The sequence below is a fragment of the Gallus gallus genome, chromosome 10, assembly GCF_016699485.2.
Source record: "Gallus gallus isolate bGalGal1 chromosome 10, bGalGal1.mat.broiler.GRCg7b, whole genome shotgun sequence".
NCBI classification, from domain to species: domain Eukaryota; kingdom Metazoa; phylum Chordata; class Aves; order Galliformes; family Phasianidae; genus Gallus; species Gallus gallus.
The window spans coordinates 5,182,401-5,206,692 of NC_052541.1; the positions used below are offsets into that span (position 1 = coordinate 5,182,401).

The 24,292-nt window shown below is 37.7% G+C and overlaps 1 long non-coding RNA gene across 2 annotated transcripts in view; it reads left to right on the forward strand.

Moving 5' to 3' along the window:
* LOC121111665 overlaps positions 1-24,292 on the forward strand; it is a 239,867-nt gene that overhangs the window by 55,696 nt on the left and 159,879 nt on the right. For both annotated transcript variants that reach the window (XR_006931125.1, XR_006931124.1), the window contains exon 2: positions 12,856-12,951. This is a non-coding gene — a long non-coding RNA (uncharacterized LOC121111665). The remainder of the gene's footprint in view (positions 1-12,855; positions 12,952-24,292) is intronic.

Genomic DNA, 24,292 nt, shown 5'->3' on the forward strand with positions numbered 1-24,292 from the left:
GATGCTTCTGTGCACTTGCATAGCAGGGCTATGAAAAAGTTAGGCTGTCTTTGTAGCAAAAAAGACTGTGGTGAGAAACATTACAGGTTCTTATTGTACAGTTACTTTGTATTCTAGAAGTGACTGTAGTTTCTAGCATATATTAAGTTAAGTAAGCAGAAACGAGTAGGAACCAGTGATAGAACATTCTAGGCGAAACTATCAAAAAAATAAGCCAGTCAAATCTAAACCCATACGGTATTTGTATTTATTTATTTTTAAGCACTATCCGGACATTTCTTCACTAATCTAATTTCTGTTTTCTCCATCTCATCACCTAATTGTATTGTACAGGTAGAGTTAATAGTCATAGTCCTCCAAAGTCAACAGTAGAGAACTCTGTCTGTTTCTTGTTAATTAGACTTTTAAGCTCTAATTGGCAGCAGTTAAGACAATCAGCTAGCGAGCATACATAGCATTCACTCATGGGGAATTGCAAAGGCAATTGATCTATCTAATCAATGGTTTGTACACCAGAAGCAATTACCTATTCACAGCTGAGTAACTCTGATACCAAAGGACAACTGCTGTAGATATTCAGAGATGGCAGAGAAGGTGCAGAAGTACACAGGTACCATTTGGGCATCTTCCTTGGTTTCAGTGGAAAAAATGTATCCATCAGCTCATTTTTTATTTGGAGTGTATATCAATCATTCTCACTGAAAGTGGCTTTGTAAATTAATCTCAGCGAATGAGGAAAATTAAAAAGGTGTTTCACAGAGAGTGCCAAGACAAGTCCTAGGAAACTTCTGTTTGCAGGGGAGGGAATGAGAATGATTCATTGAGTATTAAAAAGAGGGAATGAAACCAAGGGTAGAATATTTGGGAAAAGGAAGATTGGAAGAGGGAAATTCTGCAACTTTTTTTCTTTGGAATTACTGGCTATTTGTTCATCCTTCAGCAGTCCTTAACGCATATTTCTGTCTTTTGCTCTGAGTGATTTGGAAGCTAGACTTGCACACCATTTATCTTTCACTGTGAATTACCTGGGAGCTCGTACATTATATAGAATATTTTGCATTATATTGACTTCTGCATATACACTCTAGATCAAAAGCATAGTCAAACAGAACTGCAATGATTTCTTGACAGTGCAGCAGAAGTGGAGAAAGGTATGTTGTATACATTATTCCTGGTTGATACTTTGCACATGTGTTGCAGAATGGTTGAGCTGAGTGACTCTGTCATCATGTTCCCTGTTGGAGCACTACACATTTTTCCCATCCAAGTGATAATTCTAAGGCATTTTGCCCACTAAAGGTATAATTTGACTTCTAGATGCTCAGGGTTGGGTTGGTGTACCTAAAGATAAGTATACTCAATGCACTTGAAAATATTGAAATAAGGCATGCACAGCTGAGTGAACTTCACAAACTGCAGGCAGCATGTGGCCTGCAGGCCCTGTAGGGAGCCCAGGCTCCTTTGATCCGCCATCCTCTGCTACAGAACATGGACTGCCAGCTCTGCTTCTTTTCCCTGAGCTACTGACCCACTCTTCTCATGAGCAACTGGAAAGGAAATGAAGCCCTTAGCTTATAATACCTGTTGAAACCAGGGTATTTAATTGCATATCAATTGTATATTGCAGAGCACTGTAAAAATTCTATGGAATAAACCAGAGATGGTTTTGCTGGGTTGGGTGTGCTCTTGTACTAGCAATGCTAGCAGTGTTACACTGGTCTGAAATGGATGGATATAATTTAGACAAGGACAGATCAGTAGCAGAAGTCCAGTTGATTTCAGCAAGAAGAGATTGCATGTGAGCAGAGGGAAGAAAAATGACAGCATAATGCTGAGATTTTGCTTCAATCCGCAACAGTGGTATAAACTCGCTCAGAAGTCATAGAGGAAATCTTAAGATGAGCGTATTTTACCTCTTCTACATTTTAAGACAAATAAATGTAACTTATGCAACAAATGCTTCCTTTTTTCACAGTTCAGTTTTAATGCAAAGCTTTTAAGGCAAAGTAATAAGAATATGTAAAATATAAAGTGTATTAATGTCAGAAATTAGTGTAAATTAATATGCTTAGGTGATTAGATCAAGAGAACTGCCTTGGGTGGATTTAGTGCATTTTTAGGATGAGACCAACAATTTTAAACCCCCAAAAACTTTCAGTTAATGTGAGACCCTAAAAGGTATTCATTTTGCATTGTTCTTGCAGTCTGCTTGAGTATTGGTCTATACGTCAACAATTGTAATCATCTTCATATGCTTCTCCTGTAATAATAAAGGGGATGAAAGAAAGTAACTGATAGTGAACTTAGCCCCTCTTCTCTTGAGTGAACTCGATTAGGTTAAAAATTTCTTTTTTTTAGTTGTATTTATTTACAATTTGTATGTACAGTTGGGAGCACAGATTCTGAGCTCTTTGCATGATGACCATATATATCACTTATGCATCCGTTGAACTACAGTGCCATATATGTTGTCCTTGGAAGCAGCATAGCTGTATTTTGGTAGCAAGATCAGGTGTATGCATAGATGTCTGTAAAATCTGTTCTTGTATGTGGAGGTTTTAATTGCCAAGTCCCAGAATATTACGGTGTTTTTCTAATCAAAGGTGTCCAAGTGACTACAGCAGTGAATGTCCTGAAAAGAAATTTTTACCCTTCTCAGCTGTGAATATTTTGCTAGCAGTCAAGCTTAGTTCCAGGGACTAAGGCTGCAGAACTCAGTAATTTTGTGTTTGAAATTCAAGAGGAAAAGGTGGTTTGTCTTTTTCTAAGAAAAGCAAATTTTGCTGTTCACCTTTTAGAATCTCGGTCGTGGCAAGAGAGCAACACAACATATGACAGTGGAAGTGTTTGTTGTATATACACATCTCTACCCAAATCTATCACCACAATCCTATCCAATCAGAATCCTATCCAGTAACCCACAGACTTCTGTTATTACCCACTTGAAAATATGTCTGTCAGGACCTTCACGGTTAATTTTGGCTAACATTTATTTTATACTATTGTTAGTGTTTAAAAGTAGATTCTATTGGTTTAAGATGTACTTGCTACACTTAGACTTGGGAATCTGTTATTCTACCTTGGAATGTGACATCAAATTGTAACAGGTATTAGTAATTCAACTTGTTTGATGATAGGGAGGCATGTGTATTTATATGTATAGACTATGATTTTATTTTATTTTTTAATACCCGCTCAAAGCAATGTAACTTTTTTCAAGTATTTAAGCATATTACTTTTGTAGTAATTCTAAAGAATTAGGTTCTGTGCTTCCAGGAGTTCAAAACATTGCATAGTGTGGACAAGTTATCCTATGGCTCTGCAAAAACCTGCGTATATTTTACTTTGTGAGCATATGCACTATTTTTTGTATGATGATCATTGAAGTAGGTGACTGAGCTGCAAGCCATTCAATTGCAAATAATTTCAACCGCTTCTTAAGTAGCAGCTCAAGTGACCTTACATGGTTTTTCAGTAAGAAAGTAACTTGCAGCTACCATTTTTGTCCAAGCCAGCTGTCTTGAAAGACTGCTTGTGGCCCTATCATTGGCATCAGTCTCCATGTCCCTGACCCAAAGCCTTTTTTAAAGCTAATCTTAAGAGAAACCCATGCTACATTTAACTTCGGTATCTCTCCTGTGGGTCTCAAATCTAACCAGACACGGCCGATCTGAATATTTCCTGCATGTTAAACAGAGCATTGTAAGCCTTTTCCTCCAGGCTAGATTGTTATAAATGCTGTTTATGATCCTGCTATGACAACTGTGAAGGACATGGCAAAGAATTTATCACAGGATTATTCATCCACCATCAGAATACCTAATAAGATTCTAAATGACCCAAGATGATAATAAGATCTAGCTTGTAGCAATAAGGTATTAATAAACTGCTTTTTTCAATAAGGAATTGTCCTGGCATCATTACCCTGACATATTTGTTTTCCTTATATTTTGCTGGCAAAGTAGCTCTGGTGCTTTATACAGCAAATTTATAAAAACCCATGATGTATGAAAAATACACCACATATGAAGTGGAACCCATAGGTTAAAGTCAAGAGCATTCTGTTTGCCTATGCCATAGAGGACTAGACTTTCAAGTCATAGATCCTAATTTTTCCATGCTGTTTCTCTTTGTATTTAAAAATTATATATAGAATAATGCATAGCCTAGTGCTGAATACAAGGCCGTAATTCAAATGAAGGGATTTTGTCAAAATCATAAGCCCAGGAAGTTCAGCTCAAGTGATTAATGACTGATCCTGGAACCCTGAAGTCATACTGAGCTGGAATTTCACCTGCAATCCTTATTTTTGCATCATCTCAAACTGAAGCTACAGACTTCATGAGAAAAATAAATGATACAATATCATAAAGAGCTCTCATGTTTGTTGGTGGTAAAATAGCAGGTAAAAAATACAAAAACCTGCAGCTGGTCTGATTAGACAAATAGTTGATGTCAACACATGTTGCTCTGCACAGCATGGCCCTTAGCTCTGTGGTCACCTGGAAGTGCTGTGCCTGGGAGCTTGCAGCTTCAGTGGCCTTTGCTGGCCCTAAAGGAAGGACTGGTGCTGATAAAAAAAGGCCAGCACAGTGGGGAATTGCCAAGGAGGTGGGAGTTCCCAGTGTAGAAAGGGATGGATTTGTAAAGCTACAGCTTTTCCATAAACCTACTGAGCTTGGACATAAACAGCTAAGTTACACCTCCAAAGTGCAGAGCTGATACAGCTTTTTCAAATGTGAGTTTGCACTGCATGATCTCACAGTCTCTTACAAGTTGTTTCTCCCTGCCCTTCATTTATCATAGGGGAAAGTATGAAACAGGTGAATTGACTAACTCAGAGCTCTGACCTGAGGCAGACGCTGTATTTGTTATTTCTGATTTCTGTCAGCTGCTATGATCATCAATGTTCATGGTGTCCAAAGTGGTTCAATTTGAAAAGCCAAAGGTAGGAGTATATTTCATTCTTTAATTTCATCAATTTGGAGAGTGGTGAGATTTAAGTATGGAGAGCCACAAAGTTTATTTAAATTTATTAGGCATAAAGACACCTGGATTATTTCAGCTCTTTGCTTTCACTCGTTGCTAGTTGGAGAAGTGGCTGTGGTAGCATTTGCATTCAAATTAACTGATCACTTTGAAGAGTGGGTTCATGATAAAGAAAGCCAGCATGGGACACTAAAGACACAAAAGGTCCTCTTCTCCCTTACAGACTTCCTTGTGAACATGGGAAGATTGCTCTGCCTTGCTTCCTCATCTGCAGAAAAAAAATAAAAATCTTTCCTGCCTCACGGGAATACTGTGAAGGCTGCTACCAAACACTGTGGTAATGGAATTACTCAGATATTATTGAAATGGAGGCCATATGAAAACTTAACATAGATAAGGCCCAATAGCCAGTACTGTGTATTTGATTTTCCCTTCTCATGCAGCAAAAATATCATGGATGTGCTTATTTCCCTGATGGGAAATTAAGATAATGTATTCCTGAGAGTGCTGTGGGTGCAAAGTGGGTATGTGCTGAAGTGTGTAAATGTGAAATTAAAAGATAAATCTGAGTAGCTAGTTATGGGTAAAAAACAAGTGAGATCAAGTATTTTATCTTTTTTTTGTTGTTTTTCTCTTTTCTTTTCTTTTCCCGATAGCTTTTGTTATTTCTTTAAGCGGTTTTTCTATGAAACAGTTTGTTTCTGCTTTTCAACATTCTTTGTAGAGAATACACAGGTCATTAAAATAGATTGGAAAATAAGCAGCCAAAAATGCTGTGGCTCATTGTGGGCCTTCCCTTTCCTGCTGAAGGAATACGTTTTGGCTCGATCTGGAGTATTGTTGAGGCACTAAAATGAGAATGCTAAGTAGGAGTTATATTCATTTGTTACTATTATTTGTTTTCCTCAGCAAACTTAATATGCATTTAAACAAATACATTTTTACTATCTCCCCATGATTCATGTAAACTTTAACGTTGGAATGTGCAGAAATTGGCACAATTCTAGAGTGAGACTTGGGGCAGTTTCTTTTTGTGTTTTGTATGAATGAATTTCTGGGAAAAGCGAGTAGCTGTCACAGTGTAGTCTGGTAAAATACCATCCTGGGTTTGTTGCTTGCTTCTTGGAACGTCCTTAATACGTTATTGGAAGGGGAAGTTTTTGTGAAAGCAAATTGTGCGCATGTGAGTGATCATCAACTTTCTAGGAAGTAGAAGTAGTTTTCCTTTCTAAATAGAAATAAATGTTACATGAAGGCTACAGGGAGAGGAAAGCAAACTACCAAAGAAAGTGGCTCATTGCTAAAAGTAGGCAACGAGTCACAATTCATTTATCTGTTTCATTTTGGAATACAAGAGCTGTAGGAGGAAAAAAGCTAAGGCCATTCATATCTCGCTGTCTATCAGAAAGAACGCTGCTGTTCTACATTGTGTTGTGTGGAGATTAGAAGCATCTTTCGCAGTGCTGCGGCCATGCAGCTGGCTCCAGGGTTCCTCTGCACAGCAGCTGAGAGAAGTGCCCATCAGCCAAGGGGCAGTTGGCTTTGGAGGTGGTGAGCTAAGAGGTCAGAATGTGATTGAAATACTTGAAATGAAAATGCAGAGCCTTCATTTTGGAATGGACATCTCTAAAAGATTTTGCAGGATTGTGATAAAACACAAAATTTTGTGTGCTAGAAAAGAGATGTATTGTGATTACTGAAGCCTTTTATTCCTTACTAGATTAGTTTTCTGCTAGTACATGTCTACATACTAACATACTGTACCTATGTCATTCTTAATTTTCTGTAACATGAGGTGTTTCTCCCTGTGATGCCATCACAATAGGGAAAAAAACTTAAGAAAGGAGGTATATTGATTTTTCACATTATGGATAAATATTGATTTTTAAATTGTGGAGAAATATTTATTGCTATAGTATCCAAAATTCACTGTATTGCTTCATCTGAGTGTGTCCGCTTTTTAGCTCAAGTAAGTTACAACCATACTGAGGGCACATAGTAGGTACAAATCTGACAGAAAGCTAATGAGCTCTCCTGTGATTATCTGTAAGAACTATGACTCATTAAATCTCATTTCCTGAGAAAGTCCACACAGGGAAAAGAAATTGACTGGAATAAAGGCCTGAAAACCTAATTCAAACAAATTTATAGGTAGTCTTGTAGATGCTACGTAATAATCAGTGAAAGCAGAGAAACCTTTTAATGAGATCTTTTGAAATGGTTAATGGTTTTTGTTGGTATTTTTTGGGGGGGGAGGGAGCCCATTTCAAATGCAGAGAAAATATCCGCACTTCTCAGAATCTTATCAGACTGAAAAGTGTTTTTTTTTTTTAATTTATTTATTTTAGATGCGTGATTACAGCTGAGACAACAATAAATACCTGTGTATAGTCGGATTTTCATTGAAAACTGCTTAAAAACGAACCTGTCTGCTTTTGTACGGGTTGATTGCATTGATGCAGAATTTTCTACTGGTGATTTATGTCTTTTTTGTTGTATATTTTGCATACACTGTAGAGAGGAAGTATCTCCTACTGCAGTGAGGAGATTTCCATCGATTTTAATGAGCTTTAGATCACCATTTAGTAACATAGCATTGCAAAACCTCCCCTTTTTTTTTTTTCTACAGTTCTTTCTTTGTAGAGATGAGTGAAGGCAACCTCTCACTATACTGTGAGCTAGCAGAATTTAGGTGGTGACAAAGAAAGAATTAGTGTGGTCTCACAGTGCAGTAAATAGATACCCATCATTGCCTGACCTGAATACACCAATTGCCAGATAGCTGAGGAATGTGGGACAGTTATTCACATTTGTAACCCTGAGTGTGTGCTGAGGACTTCAGGTACTGAGCTGGCTTGCCTTGGTAACCAGGCTTTCCTTACTAATGGGACGGACCTCACACTGGCTTCTCCGAGCAATTTTGAATACTTTAAATTATGGATGTATCTCTAATTTTGGAACAAGTTATAAATGCTAAGGAACACTGAGTTGTTTGCTTTTATGCTTTGTAATTTGTTGGTTTTTTTTTCCCCCAACATCTCTTTTTTGCTCTATTTGTGAGGATCTTTCTCTTCTTTTGCTTCACGATAAGGCTATGACATGGCCACTGGCATTAATGAAGACTTAGATGGGCATTTGTATGGGAGCTGCTGAGTCACTGCCTGAACCACTGATTGAGCACCTGGGGAAAGGACCCGGTCAGCCCTGAGAGCACAGGTGAAGGCAATTCAGCTGTGTGATAGGAAGGAGTGGAGCCTGGCTGCACCTCTCTTAGACCTCATTGAAGGGCTGACTGCCACTGGGGAAGGATCTCTTTCTGGAGATCCCTCCTTGGTTGTGCTTTCCCCTGTCAACCTGGAATCTTCTGATATGGGCGGGCAATCTTCTTCTCCTCCTTTATAGCACCTTTCTATTGTGCTGATCCTTCTGTTGTTGTAATGCCTTTCCACTTGTATTGATCTGTCCAATTGCTACAGCATTACAAGATGGTAGGAATAAAGAAACACTGATGCTTCTTCCTACTTTTACTGCAAGTCAATTGCATGAGGCACCTGGAACAGCTCTTGTGCAGCTTGGTGGTTGTTCTTTGCAAGCACCTGAACTAATTGAGGATTTCAGCTCAAAAAGTCTCTGTAGTAGGATGTAACACAGCAGTTTGTCTTGTATGTTGTTTTTTGTTGTTCTTATTCTGGGGAGATGTCTTTGGAGTTTTGTGTGTCTGTAAGAGGCATGTGGCTTTTTTTTTAAGTGTCCTTAAATCTTCTAGATGTGTGAGAAAGCATTAAAAAATTGGAGAAAACTTGCCTGATTTTAAGCTTATGCAATATGTAGTGGTATGGGATCTTTGAAAGATGTAAAATTTTATTAAATGTACAAGTACTCTAAATACTTAGAGTACACGAAGACCCCACAGATACAGTTTTAATAATACAGGATATAAGAATATTTCAAAGGGTCAGCTTTTGAATGAATGTGACATAACATCAGGAAAAGGAAGGGCAGCAAACCTGATCAGCTTTCAATCTTAGCCTGGTTTGAGAAAGCAGTTTGCTATACTGTGCTAGGCCATATTGTGTGTTCTGTATGAAAAGGAATTTCTCAAAGTTAGAATAGTGTATGTTAGCTTTCTGTGGTACAGTGTTGTGGTGATATGGTTGATCCTACTGACACTAAATTTTCTTGGGAGAGGAAAGTAAAAGTAATACAGCTATTAAATGGTGAAGATATAGAGATGTATATTTGAGTTTGATTTCATGATCTTGATTAAGACTTGAGCCCAAGTTCAGTGTCTGGGGAAAAAGAACGTAGGTGCCTTTCTGAACACTTCAGTTTCTTTCTGTGTTTTGATCAGGGCTTTTAGCTATATAGAAAGTTATTGTCTAAATTAAAGTCTGTTCCTCCTTGTATGAGAATGAGGAGTGTGGATGGGAACAAGCGATATTCATGTTTTGGGAGGGTTTGGACTAGGTAGTCTTTAAAGATCCCTTCCAATGCAAACCATTCTGTGATTCTGTGTTTTATGCAGCTACAGTTTGAAGGACCTGGGATAAAAAAAAGTGTAGTACATAATCTTGTTGTGTACACATTAGCAACTGCATGTTTCCTGTCATAATTGGCCCCAAAGCAGTTCAGGGTCTAAAGATTCTGTGAACTAATTAGTGAGTGAGAAACAGATCTCAGAACAACTACATAAAGGCAAACAAACTTCTCAACAACAGCAGTTACTTTCCTTTGATCCTACAAGTTAGGCCTGACTGATAAGCTCTGGCAGAGCCAGCTTGGGCTATGTGGGTGTCTCCCCTCTGTGTTGGCAGTGCCATGCCTCAGCAGCAGCCCATTGTCTTGAGCCTGCCCTGGCTTTATTTGGGGAACACCAGCCTGACCACAGGCACTGCAGAAAGTTTCACTGGTTCCAGAAGTGTGTGGGGCCTGGATGGCTGTGCTCTGCCTTCTCTGAAGACAAAGCAATAATATCTGACAGTAAGTTGGGTCTGGCCCTTTTTCTGACGTTTATTCTATGCTCTTCAAATAAGAATTCCGGAGAGTTTGCTTTTAAGGTGTGTTCACAGGACCTTTACCTGAGCTGTTGCTCAATTCCAGTTATCTGTTATCTGTGATGTGTATTAGTCAGGAATTACACAAAAACTATAACTTGAAAATATGACTAAGAAAGGTACAAGTTGGGGAGGAGCACTTGTTTATATGGTGTGAATAAAAGTTTTCTGTTTGGAGAATGAAAGTTGCTTAGACGTTTTGTGTGTTTGTCCATGGCATTTGCACCAAGATTGTTTTGTAATGAGAAAAGAAATCCTGTGCTATGTTTATTGTGGCTTAATGTAGCAGATGGCTAAAAACCACACAGGCATTTGGTCACTTACTTTCACCCCTGCTTTCCAGTGGGATGGAGGAGAGAATTGAGGAAAAAAACAAAAACAAAATAGAACTCATGGATATACATATACACAACATACATGTATGAATATAACAAGTGATGTGCAAGTAATTGCTCACCACTCACCAACCAATGCCCAGCTGGCCCCTACAACTAGCGAAACTCCCAGCTCCTTCAAAACTCTTTCATGCCAGCACTGTGCCCAGGTGGCCATAGGTCAGTAGTATCCTGGCTTGGATCAGGAATGGTGTAGTGAGCAGGACTAGGGAAGTAATCCTTGGCACTGGTGAGGCCTCACCTTGAGTACTGTGTTCAGTTTTGGGCACCTCAATATAGAAGGGTGCTGGAGCAGGTCCAAAGAAGGGCAACAAGTAACAAGTGATGTTTTTCCTATTTCGGGGCAGGAGGGGAAGAACCTTTGGAGCAGTATACATGTAATGCTCCCTATGTATTTTGATGGAAACAGCAACAGGTACAAAGGGCATAATAGCACAGCCTGATAGAGCAAATTGTCAGCTACAAAGTGCTATTTTTCAACACTGTCACCACTACTAGCCATTCTGTGCTCATACAAATCTGCACCAGTGGAGGTGACCCACTGTTGCTGTCACCACTGCTGAAATGCAGTACTCACTGTGTCACTCTCACACCCACTGTTTGGTCTCCATTGACATTCAGCAGCCATCAGTAAATGTCATTGGGTGCAATATTTTCCATGTGGAGGAATTCAATGACACACCTTTGCTTTACCCGCACTTCCATGTCAGACACCCTTTTGTCAGACTGCCCCACTGCTGCTATCTGTTACATGGTTACAAAATGGAACAGAATGTTAGTGGGAAGATTCATCCTCTATTGCCATATCACCAACGACATTCACCTGTCGTTGGATGCTTTACTTCTGGTGCAGCCATCATAACATAAGTGGAAAAAAAGGTTCTTGTGGGCCTGTTCTATCTTCCAAAGGCCTTGATTGGCTTAGAAACCACAGTGAGAGCTATATTAAGGCCTAGATAAACTGATTAGTTATGTGACGTGCATAACTCCGTTTAATGCATGTGTCAAATTGAGACTAGACCCCTTAAGGCTAATTCGCTGCCTCATTAGAAGCCAGTAAAATTCCTTCAACATCAAGCAACGTGTTTAAAATGTGCTGGCTTTGGCAGGCAGTCTGTTCAAAATGTGACCTTTTAAGGTACATCTGGCAAAACAGTACCTTAAAATCCAAAGGTGACAGAAGCATGGACCCAGTGTTAGCCATGTGGAAGTGTGATACTTGTCAAATGCTAGAGAACACGATGAAGGAGAAGGGGCTTTGATATATTTGTAATATTGACTCATAATCAATTTTCACACTATCTGTGATTTACATAGGCGTAGATGAGCTTGAAATCCATCAGATTAACATGTCAAAGGGACATGCTGTACATTTGTTCCACCTAAGCCTAACTGGCAGTTCAGGCTCTCTGGAAGAGATAAATCAAGAGCAAACTAGCCACATCAGATTACTCAGTTTACTATCTCAAAACTATTCTTAGGCTAAAAAAGGGACGTCTTACATATTAACCTGTCTGTCTGCCTGTCTGTCCTTCATTCAGTTGTTCCACAGTAGAACTGGCTTTTTGGCAAAGTGATAGTAAAACTAATGGTGTCCAAATTTTTCAACTCAAAGACAAGAACTATGCTTTGGGACTCAGTTTTCTACGACTCTAATGAGGAGGGACAGGCAATTATTATTATTTATTTCACTAATTAGCTGGATAATCATTCATTGTGAAATTTTTCTGTGTTAGAAATATGCTTCTTGTACAGTTATCTTAATACAGTTTTGTTTTGATCAAACTGAACCATTGTGTGCCATCTTTTATTTCCTCCACTTTGGAGGGGGGAAAAAAAAAGGCAGGTTAGTTTCCAAGCTGTGAAGATAATGCAACAAGAAGCAACAATCCATAAAAACATCACCTTTCAGTCTCTGAAGACATAATGCTTTATGATAACCATAAAGCATTTTAGTGCAAAATAAATTGCTGTCCTATTCAAATCCTTAAATGTACTACAGTGGATGTCACTGAAGACATACAGCTATTTTTTCCAATACTGAGATATATTTTATCATAATTTGTGGTGTAGGTGACAACCTTGTACACATGATTGCCTTTTCTTGCTTAGTTAGTTTGCCAAGGTCAGAGTTCTTTGGCCTTTTATGGCTGTAGGACTATTAGGAAATAAATAGGGTAACCAAGTATCATCAAAAGAAAACTTGTTTCCTTAACTTGTTAGGTATATACCCCTTAAATATTTCGTAGTGCTGTGAGTATGTGCTTAGTGAAATTGATTCCTTTATTATAAATGCTTTAGCAAATTCTTAGCTCTTGTAAAACATTCAGATGATTCCTCTCAATTTTCTCCTCTTTTTTTTTTTTTCTCTTTAAATTAACTTTGGGTTGATTTTATTTCTTTTTTTCCACCTTTAGCTTGCAGTAATACTGGTTTTGGAGCCATTGTGAGGGGAATGATGACTGTGAACTAAGGGAAAATGCTGCAGTTACAATTCAGAAGTCTTGATCCAGGTAAGCACCTCCGTTCTCCCGTAGTTAAACTCTTCGTATGTCATTTCATATTTTGCCACTGGTGAGGTCCTGGGAATGGGCATTCTTGAGGAGTTTCTGGAGTTTAACACTAAAAGTGAACAGGAAAACATTAGAGGTTTTATTCCGAAGTGTTATCATGTTCCTTCTGCTGCTGCTAATCGTGAATCAGAGTAGGCCTTAGGAAGATGATATAGGAAGATGGTGAATTATTTATGAGACATCCTTCTCCACAGATGCAGGTGTTTTCCTTGGCTGATTTGTTCGGATTTGTTACAAAATATGTTAATGTTGAGTGGAATAAAAAGACCCGTACTGACAACACTATGGATCCATAGAAATGTAGTAATACCTGATTGCTGACATTTGTATAAACAATATGCAAGTCTGATAGAAAATAAATTTAAAATGTATTTTAAATGTTTGCCTTCAAAATATACTGAAGTTGAAATTGAAAATTGGCAACCATTAAACATTTGTCTTGAGTTGTTGGGAAGAAATTTTGCACAGTCCTCCAAGGAAACTAGTATTTTCACAAGTGTAAGTAAAAGTTCAGCCATGCACGCTCATTTGTATGTTGATTGGTGGTGATGCTGTATTTAACAGTGAAGAGATTTTCCACTCTGGTTTTGAAGATCCATTATTCTTTGGTCAGCATTTGACATGTTACTAAATATCCTATACAAGATCATATGTAAAATTGCCCAGTAGTCCACTTCAAATAATTTTTCCCAAACTAAAGGGTCCAATTTGAAATGTTTAGAAATCATACTGATTTGGGGATCTGAAGGAACAATATTTTGGTTTTTAGACCTTTGCCGTTTGCATAATCCAGTTCATTTGAAACTCATCTTTCATCCCTTAAAATAATCTTCTGAAAATTTTTAAATTATTAACCATGTTGCCAACATGTTAAAGGATTGTGCATTTGAAATAAGGGATTTTCACCCATAGCAAATGGATAAAAGAAGGCTATAAGCAACTTCTTAGCCTTTTGGACTTAGAGCCACTTGTCACAGCATCTATAACGTATAGACTCTTTATTAAACTATTTAGAATTGTTCAATTAATATAGTGTTATTTTCTTGAAGTGTTCCTCTTTTGCTTGGCAACCCATACCATATAAGAAAATAGTTCCCCTGGGAGACAAGGAAATTGGGTCTTGAGTCTCTCATATTTAATGTTTTTCTAGTTGTTCCTCATTGGTTGTTGACAGTTTGTTTTAGATTTTACAAATAATAAAAGCAAGCAGCACTAGTAGTGTTTGGCTTTTGGATTCAGTAGATGCATACATTTTAATCTAAATGACAATATTTAGCAACAAAATTGCTTCATTTTAACTTCACTGCATTTATAATCTCTGGGAACTATAATTTAAAAATAATGAATGCAACAGGGTGAATATATGTCTTCCATTAATTTCAAATACTGCTTATTTCCAGCACTTTTTAATTATTTGAATATACTTCTCAATATATTTAACTGGAGTGGAAAATCATTCAAATCTCAGACCATTTACGATTATCAGCATATCTGTAACTTTACGTCCAAATTATTGAACTTAAGAGTAATATTTCATTTTGAGTATCTATTTTTGCTCTGTGTTAGAATACACTAGAATAGTCAGTAAAAGTGTTTTGGAAGATGAAGGTTTCATAAACAATGTTATTCTAGAACATATTAATTTACAAATCTTGTGTGTAAGCAGTGTTACAGAACTGACATAAGGATGTTCAGTATTGTAACTGACAATGTGTAGCGTCTTTCATCCGTCTGTTGTATTAAAATGGTACATTCCCTGAGTGGCAGCTGTATACAGACAGTGGAGGATTTTTGGCTCTCCTAGAACAATTGGGTTTAATGTCCCCTTTTACATCATAAATGCACAGTAAAGCTGTAAGGGCAAGTAATCACGTATGTGAATTTTGCTTACCTACCTTGTGGATCTGGAGTGAAATTTTGTCCATTCAGGGAATATTATTTTTTCTGATTGTTGAGACTAAATGCTGAGCTCTTTTCTTGCTATTGACATAACAGTTAAGAAAATTTCATAGTAGCATGGATTGGAGGCAGAAATATGCTTGTTTATGTCATAAGCCTTACAGATGCTGGACACAGAAAAAGCACATAGCGGAAAATGTGTAATCTTTCCCTCTTCTTCCTGCCTATACCCCAAGCTTACTTATTTACTGTACATCTACCAATTTAGTTGGTTCACATTTTTGCCTGCCACAGCTGCAGCTAGTGAGAGAAAGCAGGCTTTGGGCCAAAGTCCTTGTGCTTTCACATGAGGAAGCAGTATGGTGGTTTTTCTTCCTTCTGTGTCATATGAGAAAATTTTGTCAGCTTGGAAAAGGTGATGAAGGCTGGGAAAAGAGAAATTACCTTGTGAGATAGTTTCAAGAGCTACGCCGTTTAACTGACAGGTGATTACTGTTGAGTTCCTTCATTGACTCCAAGGTTAGTTTTTTCATCTTATTCTTCAAGGTGCTGTGCACTCTGCCTTCTTTTGCATTTGTACACAAGCTGTGACTTCTCTCTCTTCATGTGTCTTAAGCTGCAACACTAACTCTTCTTATCTTTGTGCTACCTTTATGATACCTGTGATATCCCTTCACTGAGGGACCTACAGTATGGGCATCCTCTTTTGCATGGATAGTTGGAATCAGTCTCTCAAAGGAATTCTACTCCAAGGGAAGCATGTGTTTGTGATTGAGCTTTGTAATTCTGTTAGCTGCTATTTTATTCCAGAGCTATGCCATCCTCAGGTTTCAACTCGTAGTTCATTGCTATGCAAGTGCCACACGTCACTGACAGTAGTCAGTAAGGGGCTGAGGGATGACCATGTATCAAGTACTAAAATGTTCCTCTTCAATTGCAGGTGTTATGAAAATTTCCCAATTAAAAATTCTGAAAGGCAAATAAACAACTAAGGAACTGACATGTACATAAGGAAGCCAGCAGTGATTGGCTGACTCAGAGACTATCTTATCACTGTAGTCTCCCAGAGTATAAACATTAGTCTTCTTTTATCTCTAGTAGCCCACAGTTTTTCTGTTTGTGTTCCCCATGCTCCATTACTGGCAACCAGTAAGTAGGTGCTTGTGGTTCTCTTTTCTGAGAGACATCAGAACGTCCAAGTTTGTAGGAGATAAGTAGTTGCTCAAAGTGATGTATAGCCACATTCAGAAAATTCACCTGAAACAGCCAGGATCCCAAATGACTGGCCCAGGTTATCTTAATCGGGTAGCTAACAAAGACAAGCTGAAGATTAGATATGTGAACTAAAAGTACTGGCATTGCCAGGAGTTTATGAGGGTATGAGAATTGTTCATTTGAATAAAATCTTCTTATTTGATTGAAAAAGAGTGCCTCAAAATTCCGGACTAGTTTCTGAGATTTTTGCCTTTTATGTCTTCCAAGTACTCTAATTTAAAGGTAAGAATGTGGTTATTCACAAGATAAGGGCCTCAAAACTGAGAAACTTGATGAATCAGAAATTGATATAACAGTAAATACAGCTTAGTTATTTCATTCTATCCCACCTGTTTCCAAAGAACAAAGGCAAAAATCACATGTCAAATTTCATTTCTGTTCACGTATTTCTCAGTGAATTACTACACCTCACTGCCCCTCCCAACAGGAGTTCATAGAAGTGCAGCAAGACCTTATTATTCTGTTTATTATAGGAGGTCCTATCCTAGTGCTATGCAGTCCATAGTAAATCCATCTGCAGAATTAATTCTGGGGTTGTGAGAGAGGTATACAAGTAAAAGCTGTAATGATTTACAGTTTGAAGACACAGCTGATAGGAAAATAAACATTGAATCAGTTTCCTCTATATGTCTTGGTTCAATTAGAATAATGACAGTAGGTGATATTTTTCACATTTTAATTGGTGTTTTGCTGATTTTATCAGAATTTCTGCTGATGAAAGCAAATTGGCTATTTATTTATTTTGCAGTGATGCTAACTATTCAGTGCAAGTTTAATGTACTGTAATGAATTTTAAATATCTTCCTAGTCATTGCAAGTGTGTGAATCTAGTCTCTTTCATAAAGGTGTAAATAATTAATTGAGTAGCAAAGAAAGGTAACGTTTAATATAATAACTTTTTTTAAACACTGCATGTTTTACAGTACTATCTCAAACTAGTATAGCATAATTCTGACCTGTGCCCCACTTGCACACGGCTCACTTAACCCAATCCTGGCTCCATTGTTTTAGACTTATAGTGAATACCTTAATTATTAGTTATTTCAGTAGCTTACTGAATTATAAGTTTTCGTGTTATACTTCAGTGACTGTGGCTTAATTGGTTTCTTTTACATTATTTATCCATACAAATATCACACAAGTTTTTTTAGTATTAATGATGCGTTTTATGTCATAGTACTATTTCCTACCTATAATGACATGCCATAAATCGACCTCATAATTATAAAAGAACCAAGTTTAAAAGTATATATGTAGCCTAATTGAAGTAGTTTGTTAACTCCATGATATAATTCTTCATCTATCCTTTGACTGAGGAAACAAGTTCAGCATGCGTTTTAAATGTTTAGGAACGAGATGTATTGCCTGAATTACAGTGTTAGCCTTTGAGAACGTACAACTGAGTTGTAAGGAATTTGATTACCCGTGCATTAAAATTAAACTGATGTCAGGCACCAGTACATTTTTAGACACTACATTGTACATTTTCATGCTTTGCTCTGAACAAGACTTCGTTCAAATATGTTGGCAACTGCATGTGAAATGTGAAATTAATGCCTGAGATTTAATGTATTTATATTTCTCAGTACTAATTCAGACAAGAAAACTGGGGAAAAAAAGTCGTCTTCTCATTGCAATAAGAGTTGGTCCAGTTCTGGGCTCAAAATAGGCATATCCCCTTCTCAGAAAGGCAGTAGCTCTAAGGGGACTGGGTGTAATTTCAGCTTCAGTACAGAAATATGTTTTTGTACTAATATGAAGATTGTTTCTTTTTTAGTATACTTTTGTGGTGAAACATGAAATAATGTGAACTAATTCCTCAGGTGGTTATTTGGTGTTTATTTGTTAAATGTGAGAGAGAGCGCTTTATGTAGGTACATGAAATGCAGTTTGTTAGTGGTCAGTGAGAAACAGCTGCTCTGCACTGTGATTATAAGGGAGTAAATGATCTGGGGTTATCTTTGCAAAAGAGCACAGTTTGGGTGATTATAAAGTGAAAGATTCAGTAGATTTGTGTTGCTCAGTAAAGGTAAATTATTAAACACTTCAAAAGTGTGCCAGTATTGTTTCTGCATCACTAGATTAGCTCATCTGAATCCTGTGTATACGTTAGTTTTTGGATGTCTCTTTTTATAAAGCTGAATGTCCAAGTAAGAGATTTTGATATATAGCATCAAAATGTGAAATTGTAGACTGATTTCCAAGTGCAAAGGAATGCAACTTTAATTTCAGTTAAATTAGGAATTCTGTTAAGGCCTTTTTATTTCCTTTTTAAATGTTGGCCTCTGCCTGAATTTTGGGGGAATTTTCTTTTGTAATGATGTTTTAATCAACTGTGTAGCTTTAATAAAGTATATCAAGTAATGGATTGGCCATTCTTTTATGCCAAACATGATTAGATTCTGAACTATTGCTCATTAAGATTCATCTACCACTCTATATAAACATAAAATTTTAAATGAATGAAGTTGTTGTTGAAGTAATAGAAAACATCCAAACTAACACAGCAGAATTCGTACCTTCCATTAGCATGACACACATGGGAACCACGACATAACTGTCAAGTAACCTTGTAGGCAGATGGTGCCACTCTGTCTTTGATGTTTCTATAGATCTTTAGGCGGACATGGCTGTTTGTTAGAAGAACCTGGATTGAGAACCACAGATATACAGAGAGATTCCAAGCACTGATGACAGTAAACAGCAAGCTCTGTAGTGACTTAACTAATGTTTGGTACAATTCTGGTGACTGATAGATTCTATTCATCTTACTCAGCCATTTGACAAGCTGGCAACCCATTACTTTTCACATAACTTCCTGAACTTGACTTGGACAGCAATTCGGAAATCCCTGAAATGATCTTGTTTCAGAAAACACAAGTGTCCAAACTTTGAAAAATAAAGCACCTGTGACATATCTCCCGCTAGGTGTTGTGAAAGTAACGAATCTGCAAGTCGTTCATCACTGAAAATTTTTGGATTTAATTTAACAAATGAAAATAAGGCATGGAATCTGAACGAGCTTCTCATCTTTAAACTTGTCAGTCAACTGGAAATGGTGCTGAGAAGTTTGTGATTATATGGCGATTATTATATACTAGTCTGTAACTGATATACAAGTGTCTTTTCCGCAGTTGCTCTAATGAAATTAGGAAGCCAGCAGAGGTTTTTGTGTTTAAAAACAAAAACAAAACAACAAAAAAACAAAACAAAAAAAAGCAAAAAAAAAACCTGGAGAATAAGTGCAAGATATTTTGGTTATTATTTATCTCTAGAATATGTTGAGTTTTACCTTTGCTGCCACAGCAAAATGGTTGTTGTATTCCCAAAATAATACTACTAGAAACCTTTCTTGAGGGCGTTATAAAAAAAGGCATTTTAAAAAGTAAAAGGAACAACACTGATATATTCTAGTTTAATGGTTGTTCTGTTGCTTCTTGTCGTTCATTTAACATGTGAAAAAAGGCACCTATGATTTATGGAAGAAGCCTGGTTTTGTACCAAATATTTTCTGTATGTAACAGTAGCTATGCTGGAGTCTATCTGGTCTGTTGGGGTTCCTTAGCTTGAGGAATTAATGAATATTCATTCCTTTTCCCTGGGTACAAAGTAAAATAACTAGTAATTAGTATAATATTTAATACTCCTATTCAAAATAAATAAATCTTTTGTGAAAAAAAATCTAATTATTGTAGCAACTTCTGCGTGTGTAACTGAAATTGGATGTGCTGTTTTGAAAATGCTTTTAAGCCCTCATTTACATGTTTCCAGATCAGTTAATTATTCCCCTTGTATGCATAAAACAGAACTCTGGATTGTACTTGCATATATTATTCATTTTGCTATCTATCTTCTAAGTTTAGCTGATTCTAATATTTTAATTTTACATTATTATTATACCAGCGATATTTGTCTTCTGACACAAAAGTTATTCTTGTCTGCACTTAGTTTTATGCTCATTTTTAAATGAAATGGCTTACAAAGTAGTAAGTGTGACTGTTACAACTTCTGGCTTGTACGTTGTGTATTGTACTAAATTAGTCAAGTCCTGTGTTTCTGTGAACGTAGAGTTTTTCAGATGGAAACCTACACAAGGGATAAAAAGAAGGCAGGAGCTTTGAAGCAGGTCGCCAGGGTCAGAGCTTGGGAATTACTCTAATAAGGCCTTAGCTGAAGCTTTCTGAAATCTTCAGTAAGTTTTGTGGTTGCTTTCAATGAAACCTTCAATGTTTATCTCAACATTAGTAGCTGAAGCGAGTATTTTCTTGATGCCTGTTCAGTCCTTATTACCACAGTCATTAGGTATTGTTCATTCTTCCCATCTTTGTAGGTGTGAATGAGGAGGTGTTTGATACCAGTGAGTCTTGCTGCAGTCATACTATTCCCTTCTGGGCACTGGCATTTGCAAACCATCCCAGTCTCCTCATTTACCACTAGCACCATGGCTGCTCTTTTTCCTCCTTGTTGATTGTAGGGAAGTGAAGTGGAATCGCAGAAGTCTATTTATTAACGTTCTTGGGAGTTTGTGTGTGATAGTCATAAGTATACCTTGGAAATCATTATTACCTCTGCCATATTGTGTTAGCTCCTATTGTTTCACAGAGCCAAACGTCCAGTAACTGCTAACAGTCAAACTGCAGTTGTTATCAGCAGGTATCCTTTATTGTAGTGTGCGAGAGAACGGGGGTTAACACCTAAAGCAGTCCTCTACCTTTGCTTCTGCGTACATGACTGTGTGCAACCACAATATGCATATTCATTATTTGTCTATTACATATTTATACTTTCCCCCAAACGTCCGTCCTTTTTCAAGAGCTCAGTCTCCTCCTGTTTTCCCTGCTTCTATGGTTTCCTTCCTCCAACTGAATTTGAGTTGGTGGTTGTGCATCTTCAATCCAGTGGTTGCGCAGGCAAATTTCTGTCATGAAAACACAGCTATCCTTGCTCGAGCTTACAGTGTTCTTTTACTGTTTCTTTTGCTTGCTCCCATTCTGGAGGCTTGACATGCCTTTGTAGTGCGCTGACCTAGCAAGCTTAGCAGATACAATTATTGAGCAACATACTGTCTCTCACTGTCCCATTTTGTATTGATGACATCCATTCCAGCCTGCTGCTAGCGATAACAGGGAGAACTCCTGTTCTTGAGAAGAAAGTTGGTTGGTTGTGGGAAAAAGTTAGAGATGGAATATGGGCTGCATTGCCACCCTGTATACTTTGACTGTTGCCATTGTGGTTGTCTGTTAGTATGTCAGCAGGAACTTAAGTCAGAAGTGAAAGCTTTTTTCACCTATAGAATGAGCTTGTTGAGGTGATAAGCAGCTAGTCTTTCCCTCATTTGATCTTTGTCATGCTTCATTTTTTTTCTCTTGTATCTCAGGAAATAAATAAAAGACTCTGTAACCACTAAGGGTTTTGTTGACCCCTCCAAGTCATCTACTTTTTTTTTTCCTTGGCTGTAGATTAGGATTTTCAGTAACCTTTGGGTATGTGGTAGGATTTTGGCTAGAGCTGTCACTCGTTAGGTATGAGGAAAGGTAAGGTAGTGCAAGATATTTAAGGTTAAGGGTACCAGAAAAGCTGACAAATATATAGGGAGGATTCAGACAGCTGTCTGATGCAAGGAGTATTAAATGCTAGCCAGGAGTCAAGAGGCAAAGTTGAATAAGGAGCTGTTTTAAATGAAACTGAGGTACAACAGCATTTTAAAGATACACGCAGAGGATGAGATTAAAGTATGTTAACCCAAACAAATAGACATAGAAGAAAGAGATTGGTCATACCAGATGGACTCTTCCTGTCTTATAAGCCATTATTCCATTTTCTAACGGCATATAGATGGCTTTTCTATTTCTGGGAATACTGGTAGAACAGGGTGACTAGCAAGGTGTAAGTTTTTCATTTGTTTGGATCTACTTATAGGTAGTTACATTAATGTCCTTGATTAAATTTGCTCAGTCGAGCCCTAAATGCTGACTTTCCTTGCCCTTATGGTAGCTAGTATTTATTTTTCAACAAGATCTTGGCCATTCTTAAGGCCCAGAATATATGGTATTTGCATTTTAGTCGCTTATTTTTCTTATTCAAATATGACACATTTATTTAGTACGTGCTTTTCAAATTTTGCTTTGTAGAGAGAATGACTAATTCACCCAGGGGGCTATTCAGCTTTTCAAACATTAATGAAATTGCTTTTACCTTTATGAAGTGAATGAGTAGGATTATCTCCATTATAGAGATTACAAGCTGTGGTTCAGAGTGTTAAAAAGTAATCTCTAAGTTTGCATGTGCAATTCAAATTTTGAAGACCTTATTTTTTGGGGATCCTGGTGAATGAAAAGCTAGATATGAAAAGCTAGATATGTGTTGTTGCAGTATAGAAGGCCAACAGTATCCTGGGTTGCATCAAAACAGGGGTGGCCAGCAGTGAGAGGGAGGGGGATTGCCCACCTCTGCTCTGTGCTTGTGTGGCCCCATCTGGAGTACTGCGTTCAGGCCTGGGGCACCCAGTACAGAAAGGATGTGGAGCTGTTGGAGTGGAACCAGAGGAGGGCCACTAAAGATGGTCAGGGGTTTTGAGCACTTCTCCTATGAAGAAATGTTGAGGGAGCTGGGCTGGGCTTTAGATTGGAGAAGAGAAGGCTCTAAGGAGACCTCATTGCAGCCTTCCAGTACTTGAAGGGAGCTTCTAAGCAGGAGAACCAACTTTTTACGTGGTCTGAAAGGGATAGGACAGAGGGGAATGACTTCCAAAAAAAAAAAAAAAAGGGGGGGGGAGATTTAGGTTAGATATTAGGCAGAATTTTTCTACTCAGGGGGTTGTGAGGCGCTGGCACAGGTTACCCAGATTGGTTGTGGATGTCCCATCTCTGGAAGCATTTAAGGCCGGGTTGGAGGAAATCCTGGGCAGCCTGATCTAGATGCTAGCAACCCTGCCCATGGCATGGGGGTTGGAACTAGATGATCTTCAATGTTCCTTCCAGCTTAAGCCTTTCAGTGATTCATTCTACAATTCATACTGTGATTATTATTATTTTAAAATTCTATTTAACTTCAAATGCTATGTTTTTATTCAGACACAACTCCCATTGATTTTGGGCACAAATGAAGATTTCAACAAATAAGACTCTGAGGTCTCAAATAATGAATCTACGAATAAAGAATGTGCTATGAGAAAAGATCTCTGTAAAGTATGTTTCTATGTTGTTAAGGAGCTTAGTGGGTAGGAATATAATCCAGTTTTCCAAAGGAAATTCAGATTCATTAATCAGTAGCTGTTTGATTTTTTCTAGTACCCTTTTTTCAGTAGTTTTTTCAGCTTCAGCAAGAAATTAAGTTGTAACTTCTGTGGCTAGTCTATCTACTATCCAGATACTACTATCAAACCCAGATGTTTTTAAGGAAGAGAAATATAAACTTTAGTTTAAAAGTAATAATAATCAAATGCATATACATAAGAAAAATCAAATGGATTTTGCATGGGCAATCTTTATCCTAATACTTCATGACCTCAGAAAGCTTGGTTTTGTAAGCCAGAAAAAATTCAGCAGCATCACTTTTTGTGCATCATGTCTTCCTGACATGTCATGTCATCTCTGATGTTTCTACTTCGGTTTTCTAAATGCATTCTAAGGAAAAGGATTTTTTTTTTTTTTAATTCTATGTCACCCATAGTCATTCTGCAGTCTGCTTGTTGTGTTCCTCATGCAGGCCTCTGCTATCAATGTTATCACAGTAACTGGTGGCAGTAGTAAACTCTATGCTTCAGGTGAGTGAGAGATGCTATTGCCAAGTGTGAAGCAGGGAATGGTGACGTATGAGGAATTTTCCATTCCCAAGAAGTGCCAGGCTCTCTAGGAATTTCTTTTGCATGCTTCCTGTGCATCTCTGCCTCCATTCTGACCTCCAATCTATTTGTTTCTCATATCACCACATCCTTACCCTATCCCAAGATTTTCTTCTACAAGAAACTCCACCCCCCCACATACTATAGTCAACTGGGCTAACTGCACACTGGCAGCATGCTTACATTTGCTCTCGCTCTTCTATGGACTTTTCTTTTAAAACAAGCTGTACAGGCCACTCCTCTGCAGCCATGTTTTAGGCTTTG